Here is a 27,495-nt window from a genome sequence, read left to right as displayed (position 1 = left end):
AAATATGGGGATAAATGTAAAATCAAATAGCCACAAGTAACAAAATATAACTACAAATAAAACAATACTGTCAATGAGGTAAATGGGTTACACTTGATATATAGTCCCAAACGTAATTGATACTTTCAAAAATATCCTGGAAAAAAAATCAATAAATGTTCCTGGTATAATGTCACAAATAGTATCCTGTAAGCCAAATGAAAACAGTGTGTACATACACACAGAGGTAGCGGCGTCCTGCTATATATCACTAGCGGCGTCCCACTGAGGAAAACTTTCTTGTGCTCCTTGTGACAGCCTGCTGGAAGAATAAGGCTACTTTCACACTAGCGTTCGGGTTTCCGTTCGTGAGCTCCGTTTGAAGGAGCTCACGAGCGGACCCGAACGCAGCCGTCCAGCCCTGATGCAGTCTGAATGGAGGCGGATCCGCTCAGACTGCATCAGTCTGGTGGCGTTCAGCCTCCGCTCCGCTCGCCTCCGCACGGACAGGCGGACAGCTGAACGCTGCTTGCAGCGTTCGGGTGTCCGCCTGGCCGTTCGGAGGCGTGCGGATCCGTGCGGATCCGTCCAGACTTTCAATGTAAGTCAATGGGGACGGATCCGTTTGAAGATGCCACAATGTGGCTCAATCTTCAAGCGGATCCGTCCCCCATTGACTTTACATTGAAAGTCTGGACGGATCCGTACTAGGCTATTTTCACACTTAGCTTTTTTTTGCTAAAATAATGCAGACGGATCCGTACTGAACGGAGCCTCCGTCTGCATTATTATGATCGGATCCGTTCAGAACGGATCCGATCGAACGCTAGCTGAACGCTAGTGTGAAAGTAGCCTAAGGACGTTCTTACCGTGTAAGTGAATGTCCCACAAATGCTCGGCTAGGTGGTCCTGTGTTTGTCAGGGCAGTACTCACGAGCGTCTCTCGTCCCCGTTCTCCTGCGATGGTGGTTTGTTTGCCACATGCAGCTGGACTCCGGCATATATGGTTAGTCTTGCGCTGTCTAATTCAACCTCCCATTCGCGCGGCAGACAGTATTACAATCTACGGCAGGCTGGTCACGATAACTTTATGTGGAAAAAGTTGTACTTCCTAATACCACTATATGGCTTAGAGGGCCTCCTTCATACACAGAGTCTGAACAGGATACACAGAAGTTGTACCACATTTGCACTTCAATAATTTGTTCCACATTTCCGCTATACTCTTTTGGGCAACATTTGCGCTTCAATATCTTTTCCCACATTTCCGCTTGACTCTTTTGGCCCACATTTGGGCTTCTGTAATTTGTCCCACATTTGTGTCTCAATAGCTTTTCCCACATTTCTGCTCGATCCCCAAAATTTTTAATACATTTATCTCCCTTAAATTTGGGCTCTTTTTCTCATGCTCCCTCTCCGGCCTGGAACCCTGATTCCCCGCCACCCATGATTACCATGGTAGGAGCATAAAAGAACATCGAAAGTTGATAGAGAAGATATCAAATTGGATCATGAACATCACAGGGACGTGCGACATGATGGGGCAGTAAGAATGCACACGCTTACACTAACTAACTGACAAATGACAGGGGTCAGCCCCTGCAACCTCTGGGTCTCCAAATTGGGCACATGGCCTGAGCTTGCCGTTTACGCCTTGGAGCTGCTGGCCTGCCCTGCAGCCAATGTATTGTCTGAACGTGTGTTTAGCATGACTGGAGGGTTATATTTCCCAATGTTTTGGGGTGTACCCAAATTTAAATAAATAAAAATACATTTTAAACAAAAAAGCAGTGTAGGCTACCTCCTCCTCCTCCACCGCCACTTCCACCTACACTGCCACATCCACCGCCTCCTCAACCTCCTACTCCATATGGACCTGGTCCTCCTAGATCAAGATTATTTTTTATTTTTACGTATTTTATGTTATTTTAAGTAACCTATCCACATTTGTTTGCAGAGCACTTGCCATGCTCTTAACCACATTTTGACGACATTTGCAGCCCTCTAACCCTTTCCATTACATTTTTACAGCCATTTTAGTGCTCAAAAGTTTGGGTCCACATTGACTTCAATGGGGTTCGGGGTCAAGTTTGGGTCCTGAACTCAAACTTTTTTCGAAGTTTGGCCGAACCCGTTGAACTCGAACATCCAGGTGTCCGCTCAACTCTAATTATCAGGTTTGCCCAATACGATAACTCTTGCTCTGGTTTTCATTGATAACATTGTGAAATTACATGGCATTCCCTCTGATGTGGTGTCTGATAGGGGGACGCAATTTGTTTCCAGGTTTTGGAGGGCGTTTTGTTCTCGTCTGGGTATTCAGTTGTCTTTCTCTTCGGCTTTCCATCCTCATTCGAATGGTCAAACTGAGCGCACAAACCAAAACCTGGAGACCTATTTGAGGTGTTTTGCCGCTGAGAATCAGGATGAGTGGTCCTCGTTCTTGTCTTTAGCTGAGTTTGCCTTAAACAACCGTAGGCAGGAGTCAACTGATAAGTCACCATTTTTTGACGCATATGGGTTTCACCCTCAGTTTGGTACCTTTTCTGGGAACAAATCTTCTGGGATACCAGAAGAGGAGAGATTATCTTTGTCATCTGTCTGGCGGAAGATTCACGTTAATTTGAAAAAAATGGGTGAAAGATATAAACGGATGGCTGACAAAAGACTGGTCCGGATCTGTGTGTGGGTGATTTGGTGTGGTTGTCCACTAAAAACATTAAGTTGAAGGCACCCTCTTGGAAATTGGGTCCAAGATTTATTGGCCCTTACAACATCTCGGCCATTGTCAATCTGGTGGCGTTTCGTCTGGAACTTCTGCAGGCCTGAAAGATCCATAATGTGTTTCACAGGTCCTTGTTAAAGAAATATGTGGAACCTGCGGAACCATCTCCTTTGCCTCCTCCTCCTATTTTGGTTGATGGTAATCTGGAGTTTTAGATCTCCAGAATTCTCAACTCACGTGTTCTTCGGGGTTCCCTTCAGTACCTGGTGCATTGGAGGGGATACGGTCCTGAGGTAAGAATGTGGGTTCCGGCTACCGATGTTAACGCTAGCCGCCTTGTTAATGCCTTTCACATGGCACACCTGGATAAAGTTGGGCCTGGGTGTCCGAAGGTCACCCATAGAGGGGGGGGGGGCACTGTCACGCCCTGCCCTGTGGGTGTTCTGAGACGATCTGTCAGAGTTGCTGCACGTAACTCGATCTGACAGTTTGTTTTCTTTTGGATTTGAACAGAATCCCACCTCCTAACAGGTGTGTTTTGTTTGGTCATTAGGGAGGCTATTTATTCCTCCCTCTCCCTATAGCCTTTGTGGGTTATACTTCTTCCTTGTTTGTGTGCTAGACGTTTTGGTGGATCGTCTGCGCCAACTAATCTAAAGATAAGTCTTTTTCCCTTTTGTGTCTGTTTTTTACTAGGCCCCTAGAGTGACGCTAGCTCCTTTGGTGGTTAAAGGAGCTGGTAGTCTCTTTCCCTTTTCCCTACTGCTGAGGGTTTGGTCCAGTGTGTTTCAGCTTAGGTACGTGGGCATGTGCATATCTACCATCGAGATATGCACATGGGCGTAGGGAAAGTCTTTTAGGGATTGCTAGGAGGTGACCCATTTGTTCCCTAGCTTTTGGGGCCTAGTCAGTTGTTTTGTTTGCTTTGCCGTTTCCTTTTTCCTTCCCTTATCTTACCTACTGTGACACCCTCATTGCACCAAAGGCCTAATTTGCATATTTAAAAAAGTAGCTCAGAATGGAGCCTCAGATCAGGTGAACCACAGCTATGTGTCTATGCCATGGATCAGCAACCTTTGGTGTTGTGGAATCATATATATATTAAATGTATACTTGCTTGTATTATAACTAACAGTTTGCTTGACAAAATGGCCCCTGAAGTAACTGCCAACTCCCTACTAATTGCTTACTAAACACTTTATGATATTCCTGACTTCTGCTAAGTATGGTGTGATACTTGACCATTGGACTTTAGTAATGTGACAATGAGATCAATTAGCTGAGTCATAAAGTTCCCCTTTTCTGCTATAAAAACCCATGTAACACAAATAATAAATGGAACATCTAGCATCATTGACTTCGCTGTGACAGTCTGTGTGTGATTTCTCTCGGCGTACGTATGCCTACTATTTGATACCATTCGGAGCAGTACATCAACCTAGATTGACTATTGGATCAGAACCAGAACATTATCAGCTGGCGCCCAACGTGGGGCCCAAAGGATTGGACCTCCTGCTGGCGTACCCCCAGAGACTGGACCAGGAGAGACAAGCCAACGGACACCGGGACCGCGGCCCGTAATAAGAGGTGAGAAAATACATTCATCTTACCTATTCTGTGTCCCTTGACCTAGTCTATCCATATTCGTTCTAGGGAGGGGTGCACCGACAGTGAGGCATCCTCAGGGGCATGAGAGTAAGAACCCCATTGTATTGATAAAGCTTGATGTACTGTGTTTTATTATTTTAATGTGTATGGTTGGTTTCTCTGAAAGGAGAGGCATAGACTGACAGAACAACAGAAGGAAGTCTCCCAAAGTGCCTACACTGAGGGGTAACCCTGGTGTGTGACCCCAAGAAATAGTAGAAGGGAAGGAGAGGGCTTGCTGATAACCCAGTGTGTGTTAATCTCAAGCTCAAGGTGTTTGTCAGTGTCTGCGCTAATCCAACTATCAGAGACAGTAAGTGAAGGCTCCAGAACGTGTTTTTGAAAAATGGGTAACCAAAATAGTGTCCCGAAGGGCTATTGTTCACCTGAACAGTACATGGCGGACCGGAGAGGAAAATGTCATGTTAAAGGATTAAGCAAGTTAGAAAAGAGTTATGATATTGCAAAAGGAGGTATATTGTGTTCCTCTCCATGGCAGACATAGTTGACTGAGAAGAGTGGCAAATTTAAAGATGATAAGTTGATAGATACAGTTAGGGTATGGCTGGACTGTAGCAAAGAATTTGAACAGACAAAAGGAGATGCAATGTTTGATGAAAAGTCAGGACGCCATTACTATCGGCCTGGCCCAGTCTTAGTGCGAGAACAGCCACCGCCCTATAATGGCGTCGCTGAGAGTAAAAGGAGAAGTTGGACTTGTACACAGTGTGGTCAGCAGAACCCCGCCTCCCGTGATACGTGCCTAGCCTGTGGTGCTCCACACCCACATACCACACTCTTTTAGCCCCCCAGCACGTCTCACCAGTCCCGGCAACAGCGCCATCTTGTCCTCAGCCAACGCCCAAGGCCGGACTTTTAATCTCCCCAAAACCTGCTCCTTCTGTCATGCCTCAAGTCACTACTATATTCCCCCTTATGAATCCTGACGGCACCTACATGCCACCCAGTCAACACATAATACCTGCTCATACAATGACAGGAATAAGTGGCACAGATCAGGAAGAGGAGGCTGGAGAGGAACCTAAAGAGGGCACAGGGGAAGAGTCACTGCAGACAGTGGACTATGCGCCTGGCGCAGCGCAAACCCCGTATAGGAGTCCGCCGCATCTTGGGCACTTCTCAGATATTTCCCCAGGTAGCCAGAATGCAAGAGCAGCGAATGACGCTTTTCAAAACCAAATTATACAGTTGCAAAGAGAAATCCATAACTTAGGACAAGAAATCTTGAAGTCCTAAAGGAGGTATTTTTAAACACCCGCCCAGTCGGGCCACCTATGTGTCCTTCACCCCCCAGCAGTTGTTCACCATAGTGAACCTCATGACTGACCCAGATACTCACCCTATGCCCTTTTACAGGAAATTGTCTCAAGTATATCAAACATACGGGTGCACTTGGTCAGACTTGCCAAGTATTGTACAAAATAAGACTGGTGAATTCTCTTCACTTATAATGGATCATGTACACCAACCAGAGCTTCCTGGAGCGAACTTTGACACTCGAGTTCCAGAATCCGGCGGCAAATTCATTCAACAATTGTACAAATGGGCAAAAGACAGATTAGCAGAGCAATCCACCACCCTACAAGAAATGGTACAGGATAAAGCAGAGTTAGTAGAAAAGTTTGTTCAGAGGGTTAAACAAAGCTATAAAGATATGGGATTCAGTCCAAATGAACCTGCGCACCTGAGACTTCTGGTGTGGTAATTTGTAGATGGCCTTAGGCCAGACCTGAACAAAGCCGCCCAGAATGGAAATCATCAACCTTAGAAGTCTTAGAACAAGTTGCGAAAGGGCTGGAGAGCAGTACCAAGAAAACCCGCACAGCAGTTATGGCAGTCATGACGGGGGAAGAAAGAGAGGAAAGACCCCCGCCCCGTGTCTGTTATGGGTGCGGCAGGCCAGGGCACATAAAGAGAAACTGCCGCTCCAGACATCTGTGGCCAGCAGATCAGAGCCAAAGAGGAACTCCTCCTTCATGGCCAGCTCAGTCCTAATAGGACATTGGCAAACCAATGTTGCTGGGAGGGGACACCCCGTGTATGGCAGTCTCTGCCCCTCATGCTGGCCCTGCCCCTCGAATCATCCTCGATGTGGCAGGGAAGGAACTCTTATTCCTTGTAGACACTGGTGCAGCCCGCAGTGTGTTATGTGAGACCGCCATACTCCCTTCCTGGCTCACAGATATACATTTACCCTGCTCTGGTTTAGAAGGGGTCCCCCAACACAACCCTGTTACAAAGCCTCTCTTGATTACTCCCTCCACTAAGTCCCAAGGCCAATCTCCACAGTTGCATCTATCCACTGGAGTAATGTCACAATTTGTTGTAAGCCAGACATGCCCTTTTAACTTATTAGGCTCAGATTTTCTTCAGAAAATCCGGGCCAATATCCAATTCAAAGAAAATGGTACAGTTGTCCTAGGTACAGCACTGTGTCCTGAAGAAGTCTGCCTCCTGATGGCATTGACAGCCCAGCTCTCTGAATCACCCGAACAAAAAGGGGATACGTTGCAAAGCATTTTGCACCTCATCCCTGATACCCTCTGGACCAAAGGTCCCCAGGACATTGGGCATCTCAAGGTCCCACCAGTCACTGTAACCTTGAAGAATCCCAACTTGCTACCATACAAAGCACAATACCCTCTCTCCATTTCCCAGAGAGATGCTGTCACCCTCCAGATACAGGCTCTTCTTGCAAATGGGGCTATCAAAATTACCACCTCACCGTGTAACATTCCCCTATATCCGGTCAAAAAGAAAAGGGAAAAAGGACAGCCTCCTGTGTATCGCATGGTTCAAGACCTCAGAGCAATCAATGAGGCTACGGTCTTCGAAACCCCCATTGTTCCAAATCCCCACACCTTGCTTGCTAGCATTCCTCCTACGGCCACTATCTTCACAGTCATTGATCTGGCAAATGCCTTTTTTTCTGTCCCATTGCATGATGACTCCCAATTTCTCTTTGCTTTTACACATGATGGAAAATAATACACCTGGACGGTTTTGCCTCAAGGAGCTCAGAATAGTCCTTCCTGCTTTAGCAAAGCAATGGCATCCATCTTACAACCATGGCAAGCAGATCACCCAGAGGTAGAACATGTGGATGATTTACTCCTTTGTGCTGACTCACACCCCGTCTGCCTGGACTCATCTACCTCACTTCTTCACTTCCTGGCAGATGCTGGGTGCAAAGTCTCACGTTCCAAATTACAGTTGTGTCTTCCAAAAGTTGTTTTCCTAGGTCACTGCGTCTCACAAGGCAGTAAGCATCTTACGGATGCCAGAAAGAAAGCAGTCTCAGACATCCCACTGCCAGATACCTCTCACCAACTGCAAACCTTTCTGGGACTAATTTCGTACTGTAGGCCATGGATCCCTGATGCATCCATTCTGATGCAGCCACTGTTTGACTGCATACCCCGTGTTGCTACTGTTCCTTTTCAAATGACTGCAGAAGCCATAGAAGCAATCAAATCTCTCAAAAAAGCCATTGTCACTGCCCCAGCTCTCGGCATCCCTAACTATAAACTTCCCTTTCGCCTTTATGTCATGGAACGTCAGGGTCATGCTACAGGAGTTCTCACCCAGAGCCATGGGGGTGGTAATAGACCTCTAGGCTACTTTTCAAAACGTCTAGACCCAGTAGCCAGAGCCACCCCTTCCTGTGTCAGGGCCGTTCATGCTGCTAGTTCCCTTCTGAATGCCACCGCTGACATTATCCTAGGACACCCCCTCACCATCATGGCTCCCCATGACATCTCGGCTATCCTTCAACAGACACAACCTAAACACCTCACTGCACAATGCCACCTCAGGCTCCAGTGTAGTCTGCTTCTGCCAGATAATGTCACCATCCAGAGATGCAACATCCTCAACCCGGCTGCACTCCTTCCTCTCCCAAGGGGGGAGTATACTGCAGAAAGAGATTCTGTGGATTTTATTGATTTACAAGCAAAAGAGGATCTCCAGGAAGAGGAATTATGGACAGCTATTGACTCACCTAATAAGGAACCAGATCATGATTGCATTACAATGATGGAAGCTGAAGTGGGAACACCACCATCAATACAAGATACTCCTTTGCAAAACCCACACTGGACACTCTTTGTAGATGGTTCAAGGTATGCTGATGATAAAGGGAAATTCCATACAGGCATGGCAGTCACTAGTGAGTATGAAGTGCTGTGTGCAAGGCAATTGCGCCCAGACCAGTCAGCACAAGAAGCTGAACTCATAGCTCTTACTGATGCCTGCCTCATAGCAAAAGACCACTGCCAACATCTACACAGACTCCAGATATGCCTTTGGAGTAGTTCATGATTTTGGAATAATATGGAAGGCCAGAGATTACATTACAGCCACAGGAACTCCAATTAAACAAGCTTTAGCAGTAGAGGTTTTAATGGCTGCAGTACTCCTGCCCACCAAAGTGGCAGTAATCAAAGTAAAGGCGCATACCCATGCTGACACACCAGAAGCCAAAGGAAATGCTTTGGCGGACCAAGAAGCCAAACAGGCAGCAATGGAAGAGGAAAGAGCACAGCCAGATAAAATCATGCTGGCACAAGAGGATCTCAAACAAAAAGAAGTATCATGGGATCTACTGAAACAAATGCAGAAGCAAGCCACTCGCTCAGAAAAGGAAACCTGGCTAAAGGAGTCAGCCCTGGAAGAAGAATCCGGACTTTGGACACAAGGGAAGAAAGTGTGCTTGCCTAGAGCGCTCTATCCTATAATTGCCTCTGTGGCCCATGGACCCACTCATCAATCCAAGACAATAATGAAAGAGGTCATCAATAAAATATGGGTAGCCCTAGGAATCACTCCTGTTCTAGTGAAATGTGTCCAGTCATGTCTAATCTGTACCCAATGCAATCCAGGTAGGACTGAGCCCACACCCAAAAGATGTCTCCCAAAAGCCTTATACCCCTTCCTGAGGATCCAGATCGATCATATACAGATGCCAATGTGCCAAGGGTTTCAATACATGTTAGTAGTAGTAGACATGTTCTCTGGGTGGCCAGAAGCCTACCCCGTCAGGAATCAGACAGCAACAACTACTGCTAAGAAATTGATACAGGAAACTGTCTGTAGGTACGGGGTACCGGAGGTCATTGAGAGTGATCAGGGCCCAGCATTCACTGCTAACCTAACCCAAGAGGTCTGGAAGATGGTAGGGTCACACCTGGCATTCCACACCCCTTACAGACCCCAAAGTAGCGGCAAGGTTGAGAGACTGAACGGGGTATTAAAGTCAAAAATGCTGAAAATGACTAGGGAGACAGGGCTCAACTGGGTTCAGTGTTTACCAATAGCACTCTTTGCAGTCAGGCACACTCCCAAACCTCCCCACAAGCTGACTCCACATGAGATATTGTTTGGGTCAGGACCTCGGATGGGGCTGTACTTCCCTCAACAATTGCAAATGCATTATGAATCTATTGCAAAGTATGTGATAGCTTTGAGCAAACAGTTGTCTAACATCCATGTACAAGTCTCTTCTTCCATTCCAGATCCTGACTCCCTAGAAGGCAGCCACACTCTGAAACCAGGAGAGTGGGTAGTGGTCAAGAAACACGCCAGAAGTACCCTAGAACCACGCTTCGAGGGGCCTTTCCAAGTACTACTGACCACTCCGACTTCTGTAAAGCTCGAAGGGAGGTCCACCTGGATCCAAACCTCTCACTGCAAATGGATAAGGAACCCGCCAGATCCAGAGCTAATAAAATTATTTTCTTTTGTCTGATAGCACTATTGACACTCACCAGTGCATACACACCTCCCCCAGGAATGGATGACGGGTGGGACAATAAGTTTGTCAAACATCATCAGGTGTTGTATGAGAGCCTGAAGGAAGGTGACTCTGACACCACCTCCTCACTAAAAGATTGTTGGATATGTACACATGGCCCAGTAAATGCTAGAGCTATGCCTTATTTAGCTGTGCCCCTAACCCTCCAAGAGTTAAAAGTTTTGGCAGGATCAGCTATCTTCCTTTCTAGTATAAAATAGGTAAATTCTAGGGGTGCACCGAAATTTCGGCGGCCGAAAATATCGGCCGAAAATGCACCTAATCTGTTTGTGCCGATATTTTTACATATCGGCCGGAAATAGCGGGGAGGAGCTGGGGGCCGGTGCGTTCACTGTGCTCCGGCCCCCAGCTCCAGTAGTTATAAAATGTTGTACAATTAATAAGCATTCTATTCACGAGGCCCCCCTCTGCAGTATTACATTCAATACAGCCACTTCCTACTCACAGGGCTGTGCTGGCCGGCCGGGCAGACGAGCGGCAGCATCACGACTGACGTCACATGCCTGCGCCGCCTCCTTCATTCAGAAAGTAGGCCGGGCACATGACGTCAGTCGTGACGCTGCCGCTCCTCTGCCCGGCCGGCCAGCACAGCCCTGTGAGTAGGAAGTGGCTGTATTGAATGTAATACTGCAGAGGGGGGCCTCGTGAATAGAATTAATTGTACAACATTTTATAACTACTGGAGCTGGGGGCCGGAGCACAGTGAACGCACCGGCCCCCAGCTCCTCCTCCCAGTCCATCCCCGCTATTTTCTATTAATTGTACAATTGGGGGGGGGGGGTCTGTGGATGGCACTGTTATGGGGTGGGTGGGGGTCTGTGGATGGCACTGTTATGAGGTGGGGGGGGTCTGTGGATGGCACTGTTATGGGGTGGGGGTCTGTGGATGGCACTGTTATGGGGTGGGTGGGGGTCTGTGGATGGCACTGTTATGGGGTGGGTGGGGGTCTGTGGATGGCACTGTTATGGGGTGGGTGGGGGTCTGTGGATGGCACTGTTATGGGGTGGGTGGGGGTCTGTGGATGGCACTGTTATGAGGTGGGGGGGTCTGTGGATGGCACTGTTATGGGGTGGGTGGGGGTCTGTGGATGGCACTGTTATGAGGTGGGGGGGTCTGTGGATGGCACTGTTATGAGGTGGGGGGGTCTGTGGATGGCACTGTTATGGGGTGGGGGGTCTTTTAAAAGTATTTGGGCAAAACGGCAGTTTCGGTTTCGGTTTCGGTTTCGGTCAAGGGGTATCCTGAATTTTCGGTTTCGGTTTCGGACCAGAATTTTCATTTCGGTGCACCCCTAGATCTAAAGATGGCAACAGGAAAGCTTCCCTAATAGTGGTAGCATGGGAAGGATCCCCATGGCTAATGATAAACAGAACTGGACCCTCAGCTGAGTATAGCAATATGCCTTGGAATGACTACATGTGGAGCAATGTATCCTGCTTTCCAAATTGGACCCACTGTCACTGTCTACAGGTGCAGACCCAAGGTATGGTTTTTAGTTCCCATAACAAATCAGGCTGTAATGATTCCAACCCGGACAGTCCAGTACAGTGCATTGGTATATATGCTGGAGCAAGTGGTGATCTAGCCTGCGCTCGCCGCAGAATAAGTGACCTGGTAACAGGAATAACTAGTAACACCACAGAGGGTCAAAAAGAGGGTCAAGAACTAGCAGAAGGTGTCGTATTAGCCCACTTAATCACTCGTTTGTTCAATAGTACAGTGGTCTCCGTCCCAGAAAACATATACCTGGTATGTGGACACAGGGCATATAAATGGCTCCCTCCGGATTTCAATGGTTTATGTACAATTGCTAGGCTCACGCCAGCCACTTTTACACTGCCCCATGGAAACTTAAATGTCAATACTATCCCCAAACACACCTTATATAAAAGAGCTGCAGATAACACTCCTAGACCAAATGGAAAACCCCATTTTGTGGAAATGAGTGGTGCCAACAAATTCTTTAGTACTCTGTTTATCTATCCTATGATTATGCAAACGTGTGACAAACTAGTAATGGCTACTGACTACTTAGATGATCAGATTTGGGAGATTATGAAACTGATGAACACATCTAATATTGTCCAGAATCAGCTTATCATAGTCACTAATCAACACGCTTTAGTATTAGACTATTTGACTGCACAGGATGGAGGTATGTGTCAGATAGTAGGTACCGCAGCTGCCATTATATCGATCCACAAGGTAATCTACAAGTGAAAGCAGGTTTGGAAAAGATGAGTGAGATACGTGATAAATGGCTAGAGGCTCATAGAGCAGATAAATCAACATGGTGGTCTGACACTTTCTCATTCCTTAATCCCAGTAATGGGTTCAAGGGAATTAGTGGATGGCTGATGGGAATAATTCAGGGGATATTGCAGATAGCCCTAATATTATTGATAAGCTACATACTGATCAAAGTTGTTGTTTCTTGCATTAACCGCATCACCAAGAGGAAGAAGACTGCTGAAGAACCCATACTGCTCCTCTATGAGCAAATGCCTAGTACAGCAATAGATGTGGATGTGATCCCTTCATTCCCGACACCCCCGCCTTCTCCATCTCCAGCTGATGAAGCTCCTCCACCCAAGACTGAAGACCCAAGACATGAGAATTAGGGACAAATGAATCCCAGGGTATTACCAGAAGTCCGCTTAACCGGGAGCTTATCCACAAGGGATAGGTTGTCGCCACTGTCGGTGAAGAGGATACGAATGGTATTGACTGTGGATTCACTAGGTTTAGGGAAAGTCTACAATCAAGTCTACAAGGGGGGACTGTTGTGGAATCATATATATTAAATGTATACTTGCTTGTACTATAACTAACAGTTTGCTTGACAAAACGGCCCTGAAGTAACTGCCAACTCCCTACTAATTGCTTACTAAACACTTTATGATATTGCTGACTTCTGCTAAGTATGGTGTGATATGTGACCATTGGACTTTAGTAATGTGACAATGAGATCAATTAGCTGAGTCATAAAGTTCCCCTTTTCTGCTATAAAAACCCATGTAACGCAAATAATAAACGGAACATCTAGCATTGACTTCTCTGTGACAGTCTGTGCGTGATTTCTCTCAGCGTACGTATGCCTACTATTTGATACCATTCGGAGCAGTACATCAACCTAGTCGGACTATTGGATCAGAACCAGAACCAGAACATTATCATTGGGACTCTAGCTGTTGTTAAACTACAACTCCTAGCTTATATCACAGAGAGAAATGACTTTTCATCTAAAACATAACTTTTACTATCATTGGTTAAAATATTACCCCATCTAGATATAATATTAGGCTAAGTCAAATAAATAGACAATGACTTACTTTGGACATATCCAGGATAGTACAGTCCGATATATAAAAAATAACGGCAACTTACAGTTAGATGACTGTGAATCTGGCCAGACAGTGAACGAGAGGTTAAGTCTGGGCCAGGAATAGATGAGGGGGGGGGGGACAAAATCCCTAATACATCCCTTAATGTACCCCTGCCTATAGGCGGAGCACCCACCCCGAAAGGGGCGATCCCACCTCTCGGTGGCTAAGTCCTTGCTGTCGCCTAGAATTACTCTGCCTGTAAGTATTGAAGATGTTCGTAAAAAAAAAAATATATATTTTATGCCACGGGAGTACGGGCCCTAAAAATTAGGCATTCACCTGACATAAATGAAATTGTGATTATGTGGCTCGAGGTATATTATGCGGTCACTGAATAACAATTTTACTGTAGCCCACTGGAGTACAGGCCCCAAACATTAGGCATTCACCGGACAGAAAAGATCAAGTGATTATGTGGCTGGAGGTATATTAGACGGTCATTGGATAAGAATTTTTGTGGCTGGAGGTATATTAGACGGTCGTTGGATAAGAATTTTACTGTGGGCCAGTACAAATACATGTCAAATACATATGTTCAAAATAAAAAAAATAAAAAAATATTAAATTGGATTAAAAACATGGTTAACGTAATCCCCTCTCTTGAAAAAACCCCAGATGACAGGTGAAATTCAATAACACATGGTCGTCATAGGTGTTGAATTCCTCCGAGGCACCAACAATTAGGCATTAACCATACAGAAAAGATCAAGTGATAATGTGGCTGGAGGTATATTAGATGGTCATTGGATACCAATTTTAGGCCCCAAACATTAGGCATTCATGGGACAGAAAAAGCCTTTTATGCCGCTGTATTTACATAAGACAGGGATCATTCTTTGTTCTGTGTGGTGGCGGATATGTGTGGGCTCGAATGAGCTAATTCAATTAAACATGGTTGTCACAGGTGTTGAATTCCTCTGAGATCCATGCCTCATTCATTTTTAGAAAGCACTCATGAGCTAGGTGAGTGCGCTTATCGGTCACCATATCCCCTGCTGCGCTGAACGTCCTTTTGGACAGGACACTCGACGAAGGGCAAGTCAAGAGATCCATGGCAAATTGTGCCAGCTCTGGCCACAGGTGATGCCTGCATACCCAGTAGTCCAGAGGTTCCTTGCTTCTCAGAGCGTCCACAGCGGCCGTTAACCCGATGTAGTCAGACACCTGTCGGTCTAGGCGTTCCCTGAGGCTGGATCCGGGTTGGTTGCAAGAATGAGCTAATATCCAAAGTGACCAACACATCTTCAAACTGCCCTATTCTTGCATGCGCCGTAGGATTGGCACCCGCAACTGTTTCTCTGTGGGTGGAAATTCCTCTGCCAGCGCCCGCAACAGAATGAAGCATCTCTCCAAGCAAGGCCTGGAAATGCTGCATTCTGACAGCCCTCTGTGATGCTGGTAACATGTCCGCCATTTTGTGTTTGTACCGAGGGTCTAAGTACATTGCCACCAAGTACTGGTCCTTACCCTTTATGCTTTTTATATGGGGTCCCTCTTCAAACACTGGAGCATGAAGGCCCCCATTTTCACTAAATTGGAAGCGGTGGAGCGCCCTGGCTCCTGCTCATCACCCAGGAGAATGTCATCCTCAGGCCTCCCCCCATCCACGGACAACATAAGGGATCCCAGAAAAGTTTAAAGCCTGCTCTTATGGCTCCTACTCCTCCCCCTAGGCACCATCCTCCTCTGACTCCTGCTGACTTGTCTCAGATGGAGTAGCCCCCCCAGGAATTCATTCAGCATTGTGACTTCCTCATCTTCCAGCTCCTGCTCCTCGACAGCTTGATCAATGACACGATGCAATGCACGCTCCAGAAAGAAGGCGTAAGGCAGAATGTCACTGATTGCGCCCTAGCTACGACTGACCAGTTTGGTGATCTCACCAAATGGCCGCAGAAGTCTGCATGTGTCGCACATGAGCAGCCACTGGTGTGGTGAAAAGAAACCAAGCTCCCCAGAACCTATCCTGCTGCAAAGTTTGTACATTTAGTCGTTAACGGCCTGTTGCTGCTGGAGCAGCCTATGAAGCATATGCAAGGTGGAGTTCCAGTGCGTCGGGCTGTCACATATCAGATGCCTGACGGGCATGTCAGCAAGGCGAGCCTTGGCCGTGTAAGATCTTCTAAAATGGGCAGAGATTTTCATGGCTTGCCACAAGATGTCCTAGACTAAGGGGCATTTGGCAACGAATCACTGCACGACTAAGTTCAGGACATGTGCCATGCTCGGCATGTGTGTCATTTTGCCCTGTTTCAGCGCGCTCAGCAGATTGGCACACCACTTTACCAACTGTGAAATTTAGCAAGGTTAGCCACTGATCAGCCTGTGACCGCAGAGCTGAAAGCAGTGCAGGACTGGTGTGGCTGTTATCTTCAAGGCACAACAGCTGCAGCACAGCATGGCAACGTCTCACCTTGTACGTCGAATAGATTCTAGGGAGCTTGGGGGCTGCAGTAGAAGATGCAGTAGCAGTGGAAAAGGAGGAGTCAGCCGAGGAGGAGCGGGAGGATGGAGTAGGAGGAGGCGAAGAAGAGGCAGGCCTGAATGCAATCAGTGGCGGTAACACAAAATCCACAAGGGTGCCACGGGTTGCATGCTTGACAGCCGTCAGAAGGTTCACCCAGAAGGCAGTAAAAGTTATGTACCTTTCCTTCCCCTTTTTTTGCTAGACCACGTGTTTGTGGTCAGATGTATCTTGGCACCAACACTGTGTGCCAGAGATACATTCACTTGCCACTGAACATAGCCATATAGCTCTGGGATGCCCTTCTGGGAGAAATATTTCCTTCCGGAGACTTTCCATTGAGGTGTGACAATGGCCACAAATTTTCTAAAGGGCTCCGAATCCACCAGTTTATATGGGAGCAGTGGTCAGCCGTTGGGCAAGACGGTTATCAGGCAACATTTGGGCCACAGAAGCCTGCCTTTTGCCAGATGAACGCGATGATGACACGGTGGAAGGTGGAGTGGAGGACAAATGGGAGGAGAGAGGAGAAGGAGAAGAGGCAGGATGTGGAGTGCTGGGAGTGTGGCTTTGTGGGTTCTGATGGTGTTGCTCCCACTGGGCATGGTGATGGGAGGTGCCTTCTTAAGGCGGTCACCCCTAGGTGCGTGTTGGGCTTACTGCGACTTATGTGTTGACTGCACAGGCTGCAGATGGCAACACTATTGTCAGCAGCTAACACTTTTAAAAAAGCCCACACTCCGGAGCCATGTGCCGGCATCCTGGGAGCGCCAGATGTGACCGTGCATGGTGGATGGCTCGCTCCAGATACATTTGCAGTCTGCTTTTTGCCTCCTATACACTGAGTTCTGCCTGCTTCTCCTCACTATCTGCTGCTCCGTCTCTCCCTCTGAACTCCCTTCCTCTTCCTCTCTTGTGGGAACCCATGTGATGTCCATCAGCACGTCATCATCGTCACCTTCACCACCACTGACATTAGATATCTCGGAGTAGAAAGCAACAGTGGAGACCACCCTCCTTGTGCTGATCTGGGAACTGTCAGACCGCTGGGTGGCGGCCGTTGTTACATCCTCTTCCTCACCAGATGCCAAGAATAGCTGCGCATTGGTAAGGTCTTGGAATGGATGGGAAAATAATTCCTCTGATTTGAGTGGAGGGGCTATGGTGGTGGTGGTGTCTTTGGGGGTGCACATAGCAGAGAGTGAGAAGGGTGCAGATACAGTGGATGAGGAGGGTGCAGAAGCGGAAGGCTGAGTGAGCCACTCAACCAACTTTGGTGCGTCCTTTGACATAATCGCACTCACCCTCTCCAACTTCTTACTTAGGCTCCCGCCTGGTGTACCTGCCCGACCCCTACCACCCCTGCTGAATGAACTGCCTCTTCCTCTGCCTGTCATTTTAAAAATGACCCTGTGACAAAGTCCCTATAGAGGAGCAGTATTTGTGGAAGAAGGTATATTGCAGGCCTCAATCAATATTTAGTGGAAGGCAGTATATAAACCCCTCTATCAGTATTTTGTGGAAACAGGTATATAGAACCCCTTAACGAGTATTTGCTGTAAGCTGGTATATCAAACCCCTTAAAGGCAACCTGTCACCAGGATTTTGTGTATAGAGCTGAGGACATGGGTTGCTAGATGACCGCTAGCATATCTGCAAAATCCAGTCCCCATAGCTCTGTGTGCTTTTATTGTGTCAAAAAAACGATTTGATACATATGCAAATTAACCTGAGATGAGTCCTGTCCCTGAGACATATGCAAATTAACCTGAGATGAGTCCTGTCCCTGAGATGAGTCAGGGACAGGACTTATCTCAGGTTAATTTGCATATGTATCAAATCGTTTTTGGACACAATAAAAGCACACAGAGCTATGGGGACTGGATATTGCGGATGTGCTAGCAGCCATCTAGTAACCCATGTCATTAGCTCTATACACAAAATCCCGGTGACAGGTTCCCTTTAATCAATATTTTGTGGAAGCCGGTGTATCCCAGGCCTCAATCAATATTTGGTGGAAGTCGGTATATCAATCTCCTCTATCAGTATTTTGAGAAAACAGGTATATAAAACCCCTTAATAAGTATTTGCTGGAAGCCGAAATATCAAATCCCTTAATCAATATTTGGTGGAAGCTGGTGTATCGCAGGCCTCAATAAATATTTGGTGGAAGACGGTGTATCACACCCCTCAATCAGTATTTTGTGTAATCAGGTATACCAAACACCTTAATCAATATTTTGTAGAAGCAGGTATATCACACCCCTTAATCAGTTTTTTTTTGGTATATCACACAAGTTGCAATTAGTTACTTCAAATAGCATTAGTCCCTCTATCTAGCTGCAGTATCTCAGCAGAACCACACACAACTTCTGCACAATACAAATGCACTGTAATATACTTTCTATGATAGAAGTTATATTATAGGTATATCACACCCCTCAATCAATTTTTTTTTTGGGGGGGGGGGGACAACAGCTATATCACACCAGTTGCAATTAGTTATTCCAATAGCGTTTGTCCCTCTATCTAGCTGCAGTATCGCAGCAGAACCGTACACAACTGCTGCACAATACAAATACACTATAATATACTTTCTATGTTAGAAGGTATATTATAGGTATATCACACCCCTCAATCATTTTTTTTTTTGGGGGGGGGGGAGGTATATCACAACAGTTGCAATTAGTGATTCCAATAGCGTTTGTCCCTCTATCTAGCTGCGGTATCGCAGCAGAAGCACACACAACTGCTGCACAATACAAATGCACTATAATATGTTAGAAAGTATATTATAAGTATAGCACACCCCTCGGAATGTCACACCTATCGATAGCACACCTATTCCAGTGCTTAAAAGGACTTTTTTGGCCCTATTAGCTAGCGTTTGCTGTCCCTAACAGTCTGTCCCTGCTCCAGATGGCAACCTCTCCCTACACTTGTAAAAAACATAATGTAAAATGGCTACCAGATAGGGTTTATTTATAGGGTAGGGGGTTTGTTAATGTGCTGAAATGTCTTAATTGGCTGTCTTGTCCCACCTGATGTGTCATGGGTCAATGTTATGCAAAAAAAATGGCGTGTGTGCGAATATCGCCGTATGTCCGAATGTTCGGCAAATCGCGAATGAGCAAAGTTCACCGTGAAACGATTATCAGGCAAACGGCAAGGCTATCTCTACTGGTTTATGCAATAATTTTGATAGGCAGGTGACTGGTGACAGATTCCCTTTAAGGTCCAAATAGGCTTGGTCCCTAAGGAGTTAAGAGTTATTTGCAGGACCCTATCCTGTTCTCCTAAGATGTGGCACAGCCTAAGGCCTCATGCACACAACTATATTTTGAGTCTGATCCGCAAAAGTGGACCCACTCTTTTCTACAGGTCTGCAAAAAATAAAAATGGACAGCACACGGACATCATCCCATCCCTGTGCCGTCCATATTTGTATGTCAATCCTGTAAATGACAGAATATTGGACAAAAATAGCAATTTCTATTAATGGGACTGAGAAAAATGCCGGTTGCACACGGAAGGTATCCATAATTTGCAGTTTGCATTCCACAAAATGGATACTGTTGGACTGTGCATGAGACCTCAATCAACCAGGTTTGGTAGTGAGTTCAATGGTGCTCTACCATCTGTTTTCCTTACTTCTTCATAATGCAATGTTGAAGAAGTCCAGTGATCACCGGCAGAATTAGTCCCTCACATGTAGTCATGGGGACGGCAACTGGTTCGAGTGGCATTAGGGATGAAATACATGAGGAGGGCAACTGGCAGGAGTGGCATGGAGGATGTAAGACATGAGGGCCACAAGTAGCAGGAGTAGTATGGAGGATGTAAGACATAAGGAGGGCAAGAAGCAGGAGTGGCATGGGGGATGTAAGACATAAGAACATGGCAGGGGTAGAATGGAGGCTGTAAGGAATGAGGACCTGGCAGAGGTAGTATCGAGGTTATAAAACATAAGAAGGGCATCTGGTGGGGGTAGCATAGAGGATGTAAGACATGAGGAGGGAAACTGGCAAGAGTGGCATGGAGGATTTAAGATATGAGGACCACAAGTAGCAGGAGTGGCATGGAGGATCTAAGACATGAGGAGGGCAACTGGCAGGAGTGGCATGGGGTATGTAAGACATGAGAACATGGCAGGGTGAGCATCGAGGATGTAAGACATGTGGAGGGCAACAAGCAGGAGAGGCATGGAAGATGTAAGACATAAGGACATGGCAGGAGTAGAATGGAGGTTGTAAGGAATGAGGACCTGGCAGGGGTAAGACATGAGGAGGGCAACTGGCAGGGGTAGCATGGACAATATAAAACATGAGGACCACAAGTAGCAGGAGTGGCATGGGGGATGTAAAGCACAGCAACATGGCAGGGGGAGAATGGAGGTTGTAAGACATGAGGAGGGCAAAAAAGCAGGGGTGGCATGGAGGATGTAAGACATGAGGAGGGATACTAGCAGGAGTGGTATAGGGGAACTAAGGCTTGAGGAGGGCAACTGGCAGGAGTGGTATGGGGAATGTAAGAAATAAGGACCTGGCAGGAGTGACATGGGGATGTAAGGAATATGGACCTGGCAGGAGTGGCATGGGGGATGTAAGAAATGAGGATCATATACCTAATGTTGAATAACTTTTCCTAATCAGGATCCTAAGTAGTCAAGTAGCATTTGTCGGAATAATGTTACAATACACACGGCACACGGTTACCTTATCTTCTAGAAAGCGTCCCTTGCCGCCCGCTTCCTCTCAGCAAGTGATACACCGTCCGTCCCCGGGAATCAGAAGATTTAGGAAAACTTTGAAAAATGGGAGAATTAGCAGTGAGGTGGAGTGATCCCCGCCTGACTGTGGAGTGACGACCCTGCCCACAAGCCGTGATTAAATTTAGACCCGAAAACGTCCCCCGACAGCTGCACAGCTCAAATTCGGGCTGCATGGGGGAGGAGAGAAGCCATGGCCAAGCTTTCTACAGGCGCTTAGTGTCACTCAGAGGTCTATGGAGACATATGGAGTAAGAGAGATTAGATTGCTGTATGATATATGTATAGAGAGAGATTAGATAACTGTGTGATGTATATGGAGAGAGATTAGATTTCTATGTGATGAATATGGAGAGAGATTAGATTGCTGCATGATATATGTATAGAGATAGATTCGATAGCTGTGTGATGTATATGGAGAGAGATTAGATTGCTGTATGCTATATGTATAGAGATAGATTAGTTGTGTTATGTATATGGAGAGAGAGAGATTAGATAGCTGTGTGATGTATGTGGAGAGAGAGATTAGATAGCTGTGTGTTATACAGGTCCTTCTAAAAAAAATTGCATATTGTGATTAAGTTCATTATTTTCTGTAATGTACTGATAAACATTAGACTTTCATATATTTTAGATTCATTACACACCAACTGAAGTAGTTCAAGCCTTTTATTGTTTTAATATTGATGATTTTGGCATACAGCTCATGAAAACCCTAAATTCCTATCTAAAAAAAATAGCATATCATGAAAAGGTTCTCTAAACGAGCTATTAACCTAATCATCTGAATTAACTAATTAACTCTAAACACCTGCAAAAGATTCCTGAGTCTTTTAAAAACTCCCAGCCTGGTTCATTACTCAAAACCGCAATCATGGGTAAGACTGCCGACCTGACTGCTGTCCAGAAGGCCATCATTGACACCCTCAAGCAAGAGGGTAAGACACATAAAGAAATTTCTGAACGAATAGGCTGTTCCCAGAGTGCTGTATCAAGGCACCTCAGTGGGAAGTCTGTGGGAAGGAAAAAGTGTGGCAGAAAATGCTGCACAACGAGAAGAGGTGACCGGACCCTGAGGAAGATTGTGGAGAAGGACCGATTCCAGACCTTGGGGGACCTGCGGAAGCAGTGGACTGAGTCTGGAGTAGAAACATCCAGAGCCACCGTGTACAGGCGTGTGCAGGAAATGGGCTACAGGTGCCGCATTCCCCAGGTCAAGCCACTTTTGAACCAGAAACAGTGGCAGAAGCGCCTGACCTGGGCTACAGAGAAGCAGCACTGGACTGTTGCTCAGTGGTCCAAAGTACTTTTTTCGGATGAAAGTAAATGTTGCATGTCATTCGGAAATCAAGGTGCCAGAGTCTGGAGGAAGACTGGGGAGAGGGAAATGCCAAAATGCCTGAAGTCCAGTGTCAAGTACCCACAGTCAGTGATAGTCTGGGGTGCCATGTCAGCTGCTGGTGTTGGTCCACTGTGTTTTATCAAGGGCAGGGTCAATGCAGCTAGCCATCAGGAGATTTTGGAGCACTTCATGCTTCCTTCTGCTGAAAAGCTTTATAGAGATGAAGATTTCATTTTTCAGCACGACCTGGCACCTGCTCACAGTGCCAAAACCACTGGTAAATGGTTTACTGACCATGGTCTTACTGTGCTCAATTGGCCTGCCAACTCTCCTGACCTGAACCCCATAGAGAATCTGTGGGATATTGGGAAGAGAAAGTTGAGAGACGCAAGACCCAACACTCTGGATGAGCTTAAGGCCGCTATTGAAGCATCCTGGGCCTCCATAACACCACAGCAGTGCCACAGGCTGATTGCCTCCATGCCACGCTGCATTGAAGCAGTCATTTCTGCAAAAGGATTCCCGACCAAGTATTGAGTGCATAACTGAACATAATTATTTGAAGGTTGACTTTTTTTGTATTAAAAACACTTTTCTTTTATTGGTCGGATGAAATATGCAAATTTTTTGAGATAGGAAATTTGGGTTTTCATGAGGTGTATGCCAAAATCATCAATATTAAAACAATAAAAGGCTTGAACTACTTCAGTTGGTGTGTAATGAATCTAAAATATATGAAAGTCTAATATTTATCAGTACATTACAGAAAATAATGAACTTTATCACAATATGCTAATTTTTTTTTATAAGGACCTGTATAACACACAGCTATCTAATCTCTCTCTCCACATACATTACACAGCTATCTAATCTTTCTCTCTCCATATACATCACACAGGTATCTAATCTATCTCTATACATATAGCATACAGCAATCTGATCTCTCTCCATATACATCACACAACTATTGAATCTATCTAATGACCCCCCAAAACACATTCCCCAACTTCTCCTGAGTACGGCGATACCACATGTGTGACACTTTTTTGCAGCCAAGATGGGCAAAGGGGCACACATTCCAAAGAGCACCTTTCGGATTTCACAGGCCATTTTTTACACATTTTGATTGCAAACTACTTCTCACGCATCTGGGCCCCTAAAATTCCAGGGCAGTATAACTACCCCACAAGTGACCCCATTTTGTAAAGAAGACACCCCAAGATATTCCGTGAGAGGCATGGCCAGTTCCTAGAATTTTTTATTTTTTGTCGCAAGTTAGTGGAATATGAGACTTTGTAAGAAAAAAATAAATCATCATTTTCCGCTAACTTGTGACAAAAGATAAAAAATTCTAGGAACTCGCCATGCCCCTCACGGAATACCTTGGGGTGTCTTCTTTCCAAAATGGGGTCACTTGTGGGGTAGTTATACTGCCCTGGCATTTTAGGGGCCCATATGCGTGAGAAGTAGTTTGCAATCAAAATCTGTAAAAAATGACCGGTGAAATCCGAAAGGTGCTCTTTGGAAAGTGTTCCCCTTTGCCCACCTAGGCTGCAATAAAGTCTCACACATCTGGTTTCGCCTCACTCAGGAGAAGTTGGGGAATGTGTTTTGGGGTGTCATTTTACATATACCCATGCTGGGTGAGAGAAATATCTTGGCAAAATATAACATTTCCCATTTTTTTTATACAAAGTTGGCATTTGACCAAGATATTTATCTCACCCAGCATGGGTATATGTAAAATGACCCCTCAAAACACATTCCGCAACTTCTCCTGAGTACGGCGATACCACATGTGTGACACTTATTTGCAGCCAAGGTGGGCAAAGGGGCACACATTCCAAAGAGCATCTTTCGGATTTCACAGGCCATTTTTTACACATTTTGATTGCAAACTACTTCTCACGCATCTGGGCCCCTAAAATGCCAGGGCAGTATAACTACCCCACAAGTGACCCCATTTTGTAAAGAAGACACCCTAAGGGGCATGGCCAGTACCTAGAATTTTTTTTTTTTTGTCGCAAGTTAGTGGATTTTGAGACTTTGTAAGGAAAAAATAAATCATCATTTTCCGCTAACTTGTTGCAAAAGATAAAAAATTCTAGGAACTCGCCATGCCCCTCACGGAATACCTTGGGGTGTCTTCTTTCCAAAATGGGGTCACTTGTGGGGTAGTTATACTGCCCTGGCATTTTAGGGGGCCCATATGCGTGAGAAGTAGTTTGCAATCAAAATCTGTAAAAAATTACCAGTGAAATCCGAAAGGTGCTTTTCGGAAAGTGTGCCCCTTTGCCCCCCTAGGCTGCAAAAAAGTGTCACACATCTGGTATCGCCGTACTCAGGAGACGTTGGGGAATGTGCTTTGGGGTGTAATTTTACATATACCCATGCTGGGTGAGATAAATATCTTGGTCAAATGCCAACTTTGTATAAAAAAATGGGAAATGTTGTCTTTTGCCAAGATATTTCTCTCACCCAGCATTGTTATATGTAAATTTACACCCCAAAACACATTCCCCAACCTCTCCTGAGTACGGCGATACCACATGTGTGACACTTTTTTGCAGCCTAGATGCGCAAAGGTGCCCAAATTCCTTTTAGGAGGGCATTTTTAGACATTTGGATCCCAGACTTCTTCTCACGCTTTAGGGCCCCTAAAAAGCTAGGGCAGTATAAATGCCCCACATGTGACCCCAAATTTTGGAAAGAAGACACCCCAAGGTATTCAATGAGGGGCCTGGCGAGTTCCTCAAATTTTTTATTTTTTTTGCATAAGTTAGCGGAATTTTTTTTGTTTTTTTCTCACAAAGTCTCACTTTCCGCTAACTTGGGACAAAAATTTCAATCTTTCATGGACTCAATATGCCCCTCAGCGAATACCTTGGGGTGTCTTCTTTCCAAAATGGGGTCATTTGTGGGGTGTTTGTACTGCCCAGGCATTTGAGGGTCTCCGCAATCATTACATGTATGGCCAGCATTAGGAGTTTCTGCTATTCTCCTTATATTGAGCATACAGTTAATGAGATTTTTTTTTCCGTTCAGCCTCTAGGCTGAAAGAAAAAAATGAATGGCACAGATTTCTTCATTCACATCGATCAATGTGGATGAAAAAATCTCTGCCCAAAAAAAAAAGAAGGGGAAAGGCGTCTGTCAGGACATAGGAGCTCCACCCAACATCCATACCCACTTAGCTCGTATGCCCTGGCAAACCAGATTTCTCCATTCACATCAATCGATGTGGATGAATAAATCATTGCAGGGATTTATTTTATTTATTTTTTATATACAAAGTGTTTGCCAAAGCATATGAACACCGCCACCTCCTCAGCTCATATGCCTCGGCAAACGTATCTTTTACTGCAGAGGAGAAATCTCGTCTTGCAGCGCCACATACACCGACTTTTGTGTAATCTGACAGCAGCGCAATGCTTCTGTCAGAATGCACATCAGTGCTGCAGCTAGTCGATCGGTTGGTCCACCTGGAAGGTAAAAAAAACAAAAGAAAAAAGAAAAAACCAGGCCGCAACGCAATAATTTTATTAACTTTATAATAACTTTTTGAACAGAACATACAGTATAAACTTTAACTTTTTGAACTGAACGTTAACCTATTTGTTTACTGGTGATTTGATTTTTTTTTATTTATTTTTTTACCTTTATAGGACAAACCTCTCCTTCCCCATGGGACAATGTGCAAAGCGCAAATCGCCCAAAGATGTGGCGAAGTGCGTTATGCACTTTGTCCCAGGTGAAAGGAGAGGTTTGCAGCAGCTCTGTGTGTAAATGGGCCCTAATAGCCCTGTGTTCCTGTCCTGGTGAGATGTGATCCCTATGCTAGGTGTACCTGTGTGTGGTACTTCCGGAAACACTCCCCTAAGCATAGGGCAGGGTGGTCAGGGCAGTCAGGACAGAAATAGCGGGTGTCACGCCTTATTCCACTCCTGCTGCAGACACAACATTTTTTTCGGGGTGACGGTTGGGTTGAGGTACCAGCAACGACATTGGGGAAATGTCGCTCGTGTAGACAGCTAACTACACTGGTGGATGGGGCCACGGAACCTCCTGGGTACAGGAGGTTCTCGATGATCTCTTCCTGAAATTTGAGGTTCGTGTTCTCCCAGCCTTACTGTAGAGAACAAAACTATTATGCAGAGCTAATTGAATCAAATATACAGACACCTTCTTATACCAGCGTCTGGTGCGGCAGGACACTAAATACGGAGACAACATCTGGTCATTGAAGTCCACCCCTCCCATGTGAAGGTTATAGTCGTGGACTGAGAGGGGCTTTTCAATGACACGGGTTGCTCGCTCAATTTGGATTGTCGTGTCTGCGTGAATGGAGGAGAGCATGTAAACGTCACGCTTGTCTCTCCATTTCATCGCAAGCAGTTCTTGGTTACACAAAGCAGCCCTCTCCCCCCTTGCAAGACGGGTGGTAACGAGCCGTTGGGGGAAGCCCACGCGACTAGTTCACGCGGTGCCACAGCAGCCAATCTGTTCTAGAAACAAATGCCTGAAGAGGGCCACACTGTGTAGAAATTGTCCACATAAAGATGGTACCCCTTGCCAAATAAGGGTGACACCAAGTCCCAGACTGTCTTCCCACTGCTCCCCAGGTTGTCAGGGCAACCGACCGGATCTAGGGTCTAATCTTTTCCCTCATAGACACGAAATTTGCGGGTATAGCCTGTGGCCCTTTCACAGAGCTTATACAATTTGACCCCATACCGGGCGCGCTTGCTTGGGATGTATTGTTTGAAGCCAAGGCGCCCGGTAAAATGTATTAGGGACTCGTCTACGCAGATGTTTTGCTCTGGGGTATACAAATCTGCAAATTTCTGGTTGAAGTGGTCTATGAGGGGACGAATTTTGTGGAGCCGGTCAAAAGCTGGGTGGCCTCTGCGACAGGAGGTGGTGTTGTCGCTAAAGTGCAGGAAACGCAGGATGGTCTCAAATCGTGTCCTGGACATGGCAGCAGAGAACATGGGCATGTGATGAATTGGGTTCGTGGACCAATATGACTGCAATTCATGCTTTTTAGTTAGACCCATGTTGAGGAGAAGGCCCAGAAAAACTTTAATTTCGGAACTTGGACTGGTTTCCAGCGGGTTGGCGGTTATAAATTGTGTGGCATACCAATTTGTTTCTGCCACAAGTCTCAGAGCTCCGCAGTCAAGAACAGCTAAAAAAATCCCAGGGCCGAACCGATCTGAGCTGTCTCAACCCGAACTCCAGACTGGGCGGTGAAAGGGGGAACTACAGGTGCGGCTGAAGTTGGGGACTGACAATCAGGGTTTGCCAGCACCTCAGGGATTCTAGGGGCTCTACGGGCCTGTCTGTGCGGT

At 46.0% G+C, this 27,495-nt stretch overlaps 1 protein-coding gene across 3 annotated transcripts in view; it reads right to left on the bottom strand.

Moving 5' to 3' along the window:
* The window catches only part of CACNA1S (calcium voltage-gated channel subunit alpha1 S), a 1,015,758-nt gene extending 994,858 nt beyond the window's left edge, over nt 1-20,900 (bottom strand). For all 3 annotated transcript variants that reach the window (XM_044287793.1, XM_044287791.1, XM_044287794.1), the window contains exon 1: nt 20,750-20,900. The gene's annotated coding sequence lies outside the window, so the exon portion shown is untranslated. The remainder of the gene's footprint in view (nt 1-20,749) is intronic.
* Nucleotides 20,901-27,495: the final 6,595 nt, after the last annotated feature.

The sequence above is a fragment of the Bufo gargarizans genome, chromosome 3 (assembly GCF_014858855.1).
Source record: "Bufo gargarizans isolate SCDJY-AF-19 chromosome 3, ASM1485885v1, whole genome shotgun sequence".
NCBI lineage: Eukaryota > Metazoa > Chordata > Amphibia > Anura > Bufonidae > Bufo > Bufo gargarizans.
This window is presented reverse-complemented; position numbering and strand designations above follow the sequence as displayed.